The sequence below is a fragment of the Saimiri boliviensis genome, chromosome 17, assembly GCF_048565385.1.
Source record: "Saimiri boliviensis isolate mSaiBol1 chromosome 17, mSaiBol1.pri, whole genome shotgun sequence".
In the NCBI taxonomy this organism is placed as follows: Eukaryota; Metazoa; Chordata; class Mammalia; order Primates; family Cebidae; genus Saimiri; species Saimiri boliviensis.
This window is the reverse complement of record NC_133465.1, coordinates 43,401,629-43,409,395: the sequence shown is the minus strand read 5'-3', so window position 1 is coordinate 43,409,395 and position 7,767 is coordinate 43,401,629. Positions and strand designations below refer to the sequence as shown.

The window sequence follows — 7,767 nt, the reverse complement described above, 5'->3', positions numbered from 1 at the left end:
TTCAAGCGATTCTCCTGCCTCAGCCTCCCAAGTAGCTGGGATTATAGGCATTTGCCAGTACGGCCAATTAATTTTGTAATGGGGATTCTCCATGTGGGTCAGGCTGGTCTCGAACTCCCACCCTCAGGTGATTGCCCCCCACCCCCACCCCCTGCCTCAGCCTCCCAAAGTGCTGGGATTACAGGGGTGAGCCACGGCACCTGGCCTCCACTCCATATTCCTAGTGGGCTGGAGCTGAGAAGGATTTGGTGGGGAGGGCAGAAAAAGGGCGGTGGTGTGTGTGTGTGTGTGTGTGTGTGTGTGTGTGTGTGTTGTGTGGTTTTTGTGTGCGTGTGCGTGTGTGTTTTCTCACAAACTGGGTCAAGTTTGAGGTTCCAAGGGGGCTCTCAGTTCCCCCATGGCTCTAGGGAAGGAAAAATAGAAAGCAGTGTAGGTGTTCAAACTGGTCACAGAAGACAGCTCCCCAAGACAGTTCCTATCACAGCCAGCTGATGTCACCAACGGGGCGGGGGAAGAGATGGAAGAAAGAAACAATGGAAGAGACAAAGAGGAAGGAAGGAGGGACTGCAGAGTAAAAGTGAAGGTAAGGTAAAAGGCCAAGGACACAGGGTGAGTGGAAAGCAAAGGGTGGAGGAAAGAGAGAGGAAGGAGAATTCGAAGCCATAGGCTTTTGCCCACCTCCCTTCTCCCATCCCTAACCCACGGAAGAGAGCTTCTCGCCCCTTTGTGTATCCAGAGGGTATGGAGACCCTCACTCTCCGACCTCGGTGCCGTCTCCAGGGCCCAGAGGGGCAAACTGGGGAGAGGAGGGAAGACTTGTAAACATGAGTGCCATTTTCCTCTGGTTTCCCCAGGAGTTGCCCGTTCCGTTTCCTGGGGCCATTCCTCTCCAGGCAGCCCTCGGGAATTCCCGGCCAAGCGACCCCAGCCCGGCCTCAGCGGCCCCCTCTTCTCCATCTCGCCATCTCTCCGAGGGCCTCGCGTCTCCCTGATGCGCTCTGGTGTCTGTCTGAGCCATCCATCAAGGGTGGCAGGCTGGGGGAAACATGGAAAAGAGCCTATTTGGCTATTAACATCCCCTCCCGCTTTGTTGTCTCTCTCCTCCCCACTCCCCTACCAGCCCCTCACCCAACCCCTCCCTTTTCCCCTTTTGCAAGAGACAAAACCAGACTGACAAGCTGAAGACTCAAACATTAATCAAACTGCGCTCCGGAACAACCTTTCCCTCGCATTAATAAATACATTTGCGGCCCCTCATTGGACAGTTGGCCTAATTTGTTTCTTTTTCGCGGGGTGGGGGGAGCAGCCGCGCCCGCGCCCCCAGTCTCCCAGCAGCCCGGTGCAAAGCAGATGTTCCGCCGCAGACGCCGAGCAGCGCCGAGCCGCGCGCCCCGGAGGCCGCGGTTGCCATGGCGACGGCGGGGCCGCCTGCTGTCGCCGGAGCACGCTGTCTCGCCCGCTCAGTGATTACCTCCATCTCCGCAGTGTTCGCCATACGGCCCGGATTCTAATCAGATCCCCTCCCCGCCGCCTCCTCCGTCCAGCCCACTACCCCTTCAGCTCCCACAGCCTTGGGACTCATTAAGAACTGCCGGTGCATCCCTGACGGTGCCCAGGAAGGCAGAGTTGGGGAGAGATGCCCCTCACTCAGCCTGTGTTAGGAAGGCCCCCGTGCGACTCTCAAGAGGTTCTGTTTCCCCAGGCCATCTTTGGTGACACTGGACCTGGGGAATCCAGCTCCCAGCACTGTCCCCTGAAGATTCCTCCTCCTCCCCCTTGGTATGTTGAGGCAGGTCACCTGAGTTCCCCAGGAGAGGTAAAGTAGGCAACTGTACTTCCTCTTCCATTTTTACAAGACTCCTTCATTCCCGTTCTGTAAGTGCTGGGAATGATTTCATCTGCACAGACTGGAGATGGGCAGGGTGTTTGGAACCATCAGAGCATCAGCCTAAGCCATGCTTCTTGTGCTAAACGCAGTGGCTTCTCAGACTAAAGGGAGGAGTCTAGAAGCACAGCTCTGGTACTCCAGCCACTAAGGACTGGCTGGAGTTAGGCCCAAGGTTATTTGACCCTCTCTGCACCACCACACACTATGCTTTTCATGCTTCCAGGTTGAGAGTGGATTCGTATAGGTGGTCTCAGATGTACTCCCTGCTGGCAGCCTTGCAAGGGATGCACTTCAAACCCTCTCCAGGCTTCAGAATGAACAGGGGCAGCGTGATGCCTCAGGGCCTTGGGGTACCTGGCTGTCTTTCTGTCAAGGGAGGAGGGTCCTTTCCCTGAGTCTCTGAGGCTTCATTATAAGATCCTAAGCATAAATCCCCTTTCCAAACATCCTTGGCTTTAGGGGAAACCGGGTAATAAGACAAGCCACAGGCAAGAAAGCACAGAGGGGTTGGGAGTGAGACCAGCAGAGAAAAAGGGCAGATTTGGGACAGGTGGATGAGATTCTGGGTTCAGATTCCACCTTCCAGCCTAAATCACAAGACCGGAAGCTTGAGGTGGTTGGAGCAAAAAATAATTTTGCTCAAGGGGAGGAACCCTTTAGACTGAAGAAAAGTAGAAACACCCATGTTCCAGAAGTGTTATCAATGCCAAGGAAAGCTTGCCTAAACACTCCCGCAACTCCCAAATCCCTGCCTCCTCACAATGATCACTGGAAAGTTCTGAGCCATATTATTGAATGAGAAGAAATGCCAGGCTGAGCTCTCTCTCTGAGGCTGCTAAGAATCCTCACGAGGATTAGAGCTGCAAGGGCCTTTAGAGATCTAGACCAATTCTTCATTTTACAGATGAGAAAACTGAATCCCAGAGAGGAAGGACCACTGGCCAAGATCCCACAGCTAGAAATAGTAGAACCAGGTTTCTCTTTCTGCCCCTTTCCTCTCTCAGAGGCAACCAGCTCAGAAAGTCTGGTTTCCAAGAGGCACAGACAGAATCCCAAAAATCTCAGGCCTTTCCCAGCCTCTAGTCACCCTGTCTCCTGAAGGCCTGTCACCTGAAGGCAGCTCCACTAGAGTGACAGCTCCTGTTGGCCCTGACTGGCCCAGGGCCTCTGCGGGGGGGGTGGGTGGGGGTGGGGGGTGGGTGGGGAGGGGGTGGGGAATGGGGGATGGTGGGTTGGGAGGGAACTTTTGTGGGGCCTCCTTCAGTCGATTGTCTGCAGCTCTGTCTTTGTCTGTCACTCAGAAGGGAACTGCTGAGGGGAGAGGTCAGGCCGGTCGGTAGAAAGGGAGAAAGAGGCCTGTCCCTGTCAGAGAGGGATTGGGAAGAAGGCAAGCAAGGGGACCAAAGCTCCTTCAACCTCCTCATCCTCCCCCACCCCAACTCCTGGGCTGTCTCTCCTAGGGAATTCCAAGCTTTGCTCATTTGAGGACCAGGGCAGCAACTGTGCACAAAGGCCCTTCTCTTCTGTGTGAAATCCTGGCTCCCAATGGAGAGCTACTCCCTCACCATGCCCTGTCTGCAGGAAGAGGCTGCCAAGGGGTCTAACTCAAACCTACAAAGCAGGGGGTACCAATCCGTTCACCTTCCACGCAACCACCACCCTGACTCCACCCCTGTGCTTGCCCTTGTCCCTGCTCCCGCCTGCCACCTCAGATTCCCCAGGCTCCTGACCCTCCATGCAGTTTCAATCAGATCCATCCCTTGAGAGCCCGGTTTCCAGGCCGCCCCAGCTTCCACTGTACACTATCCCATCTCCCCAGATTGTGCTGTTTCCAGTCTCCCCTTGTTCTCCCTGCACACAAATCTACCTCCCCAGATTCAACTGTTTTCAGGCTACTCCCTCTGTCTGCCCCCCTGTACACCACTGTCTCCCCAGATTCTGCTGTTTCCAGGTTCCCCCATATTTCCTCAGTACACAAATTGGCCTCTCTGGGTTCGGCAGTTTCCAGAACCCCCCTTCTCTCTCACTAGGCAGTTCCATCTCCCCAGATCCAGCTGTTTTCAGGCTCCCCTCATTTGCCCTGTACACAGATACCTCTCCCAGGTTCTGCTGTTTCTAGGCTTCCCCATTTCCCTTGTATACGCATCAGTTTCTAGCTTATGTTGATCCCAGCTGCCTAAGGGATTCAGCAGGTTTAGGGAAAGTGGAAGGAAGAAGAGAGTCAGAAAGAGGAGGAGAAAAAAGATTTTCATCAGGGAAGCTCCGGATTTCTTGTGACCCAAAGCCCTAAGCAGCTTGCCTAAGGCAGCCTCTGGGCCTCTGCGTCTACAAATAGGTCCCTTAAGGCGATCTGCCCTGGGCCACCCCAAACCCCTGCTGCTGCTGCCCAGGATCCAAGATTTAAGTTGGACATCCTCTGGAGGGCCCCCCGTCTTGGAGAGAGTGCTTATGCTTGCATGAAGTGGGACAGGCAAGAGCCTTCCCAAGCGGGAGATTCCCTTGTCTCTCCTCTGCTATCTCCTTCTTGCCTTCCCAACCCCAACTCTGCTTTTTTCTTTTCTTTTCTTTTCTTTTTGACATGGAGTTTGGCTCTGTCGCTCAGGCTGGAGTGCAGTGGCGCAATCTTCACTCACTGCAACCTCTGCCTCCTGCGTTCAACTGATTCTCCTGCCTCAGCCTCCCGAATAGCTGGGACTACAGGCATGTGCCACCATACCTATCTAATTTTGTATTTTTAGTAGAGACGAGATTTCACTATGTTGGCCAGGCTGGTCTTGAACTTCTGACCTCAGGTGATCCTCCCACCGTGGCCTCCCAAAATGCTGGGATTACAGGCTTGAGCCACTGTGCCTGGCCTCCCTCTGTCTCTTTCTCATCTGTTACACCTTAGCTCTCCTCAGTTTATCCACATGGAATTTATTTTTTATTTTGCTTTTAAAAAAAAATTTTTTTGAGACGGAGTCACACTCTGTCACCCAGTCTGTAGTGCAAATGGTGCAATCTCAGCTCACTGCAACCTCCATCTCCTGGGTTCAAGTGATTCTCCTGCCTCAGCCTTCCATATCCACACAGAATTTAAAGGAAACTCCAAATGCACTCCCAGAACTAAAGGGAGTAGAGAACTAAAGACTCACACTTTTTTTTTTTTTTTTCAAGTTTTCAGGATGGAGTAGTATCAGTCCCAGACCCTGAAAACTCTGCCCCTGGACTAGCTTCCTGGCATGCTTCTCCAGCCTTTGTAAACAATTATTTCATCTGCAGACTCCCTGCATCCCAATCCTCCTTGGGGCTGAAGGTGGGAGGTTATGGGCAGTGTTCTGCAAGGTATTTGAGGCTTCTTATCTTCTCTGATTCATTTAGATACTGCCTCCAAAGTTTCCACTGGAATCTGGGGAAATGATCTGATCCCTCATCTCCTTCCTCCATACACAGCTGCCATTAGCCTAATCCCAGCCATTTGTCAGTCATGATGCTCCACCTTACTGGCCCCAGCAAACTTTCTGGTTTCGCTAAGAAATAAATAGAAAGGGGCAGGCCCTCTAGGTCCAGGATGACGATGCCCTACAAGAAGGGAGACCTTTTTTCTTTCTTTTTTTTTTTTTTTTTTTTGAGACGGAGTTTCGCTCTTGTTACCCAGGCTGGAGTGCAATGGCGCGATCTCGGCTCACCGCAACCTCCGCCTCCTGGGGTCAGGCAATTCTCCTGCCTCAGCCTCCTGAGTAGCTGGGATTACAGGCACGTGCCACCATGCCCAGCTAATTTTTTTGCACTTTTAGTAGAGACGGGGTTTCACCATGTTGACCAGGATGGTCTCGATCTCTCAACCTTGTGATCCACCCGCCTCGGCCTCCCAAAGTGCTGGGATTACAGGCTTGAGCCACCGCGCCCGGCCGAGACCTTTTTTCAAAATGAAATCCATACCTGAGTTCAGGCTGCATTGCTTCTGCTCCCAGGACCAGAGAGCAATCTTAATCGCCTGACAAGTGCGAATGACAATGCCGGCCTCCTTCACTGAGATAGAAGTACAAAAAAAATTACATGTGTGGAAGAAATAGAATACTTTTACAGATCTTGACAAATGTGAGTTTACATAAATCCTATTAAAAGAACACTGTGCAAGAAGCTTTTTTGTATCTTGTATATAAATTATCCTCTCTCAGAAAAGAAGTACAGCTGATGGGACTCACTTATTTATTTCGTTATTTAAAAAACACACGTGGCTGGGTGCAGGGACTCACACCTATAATCCCAGCACTTTGGAAGGCGGAGGTGGGGAGATGACGAGGTCAGGAGTTTGGGACTAGCCTGGCCAACATGGTGAAACCCTGTCTCTACTAAAAAGACAAAAATCAGTTGGGCGTGGTGGTGCATACCTCTATCCCAGCTATTCGGGAGATTGAAGCACAAGAATCACTTGAACCCAGGAGGCAGAGGCAGCAGTGAGCCGGAATGGCGTCACTTACTCCAGCCTGGGTGACAGAGCAAGATTCTGTCTCTAAATAAATAAATAAATAAATAAATAAATAAATAAAGTGAAAATTAAAAAAAACACTATTGGAGCCAGCCATGGTGACTCACAGCAGTTTGAGGGCGAGGCGGGCAGATTGTGCTGAGGAGTTCAAGACCAGCCTGGGCAACATGGTGAAACCCCATCTCTACTAAAAATACAAAAATTAGCCAGGCATGATGGCATATGCCTGTGGTACCAGCTACTCAGGAGGCTGAAGTAGGAGGATTGCTTGAGCCTGGGAGTTGGAGGTTGCAGTGAGCCCGATCATGCCACTGCACTCTAGCCTGGGTAACAGGGCAAGACCCTGTCTCAAATAAATAAATAAATAATACTGTGGAGTTTGTGTACCTAGAAACTACACAAAATACCTATACATAGTAGTCCAACTGAAGTGTAGCCAGTGAATAAATTTATTAAAATTAAAAATGGACACAAACTATGTAAATTATACCTCAGTAAAGCTAATTAAAAGCATGCAAAGGGCCAGGCACCGTGGCTCACACCTGTAATCCCAGCACTGTAGGGGGACTGAGGGAGGTGGATCACCTAAGGCCAGGAGCTCAAGACCAGCCTGGCCAACATGGTAAAACCCTGTCTCTACTAAAAATACAAAAATTAGCCAGGCATGGTGGCAGGTGCCTATAATCGCAGCTACTCAGGAAGATGAGGCAGGAGAATTGCTTGAACCCGGAGGCGGAGGTTGCAGTGCACAGATATCATGCCATTGCACTCCAGCCTGGGCAACGAGAGCGAAACTCGGTCTCAAAAAAAAAAAAAAAAAAAAAAAAAAGCATGCAAAGAAGGTTGAGCTTGATGGCTCATGCCTATAATCCCAGCACTTTGGAAGGCCTAGGCAAGTGCATCACTTGCAGTCAGGAGTTCGAGACCAACTTGGCCAACATGGTGAAACCTTGTCTCCACTAAAAATACAAAAATTAGCCAGGCATGGTGGCACATGCCCATAATCCCAGCTACTCAGGAGGCTGAGACACAGGAATCGCTTGAACCTGGCAGACAGAAGTTGCAGTGAGTAGAGACTGGGCCACTGTACTCCAGCCTGGGTGATAGAGTGAGACTCCATCTTAGAAAAAAAAAAAAAAAAAAAAAACCATGCAAAGAAAAGTGTGCATTGGAGACCCGGCACGGTGGCTCACGCCTATAATCCCAGCACTTTGGGAGGCCGAGGCAGGCAGATCATGAGGTCAGGAGTTCAAGACCAGCCTGGGCAACAAGATGAAACACCGTCTCTACTAAAAATACAAAAATTGGCCGGGTGCGGTGGCTCAAGCCTGTAATCCCAGCACTTTGGTAGGCCAAGGTGGGTGGACCACGAGGTCAAGAGATCGAGACCATCCTGGTCAACATGGTA

General features: G+C 51.3%; 1 long non-coding RNA gene across 1 annotated transcript; it reads left to right on the top strand.

Annotated features, from left to right (window-relative positions):
- The first annotated feature begins 367 nt into the window (after window positions 1-367).
- Window positions 368-1,257, top strand: LOC141581716 (uncharacterized). The gene is made up of 2 exons (XR_012514472.1): window positions 368-583; window positions 855-1,257. It is a non-coding gene; the product is annotated as an uncharacterized LOC141581716 (long non-coding RNA).
- The last annotated feature ends 6,510 nt before the right edge of the window (window positions 1,258-7,767 follow it).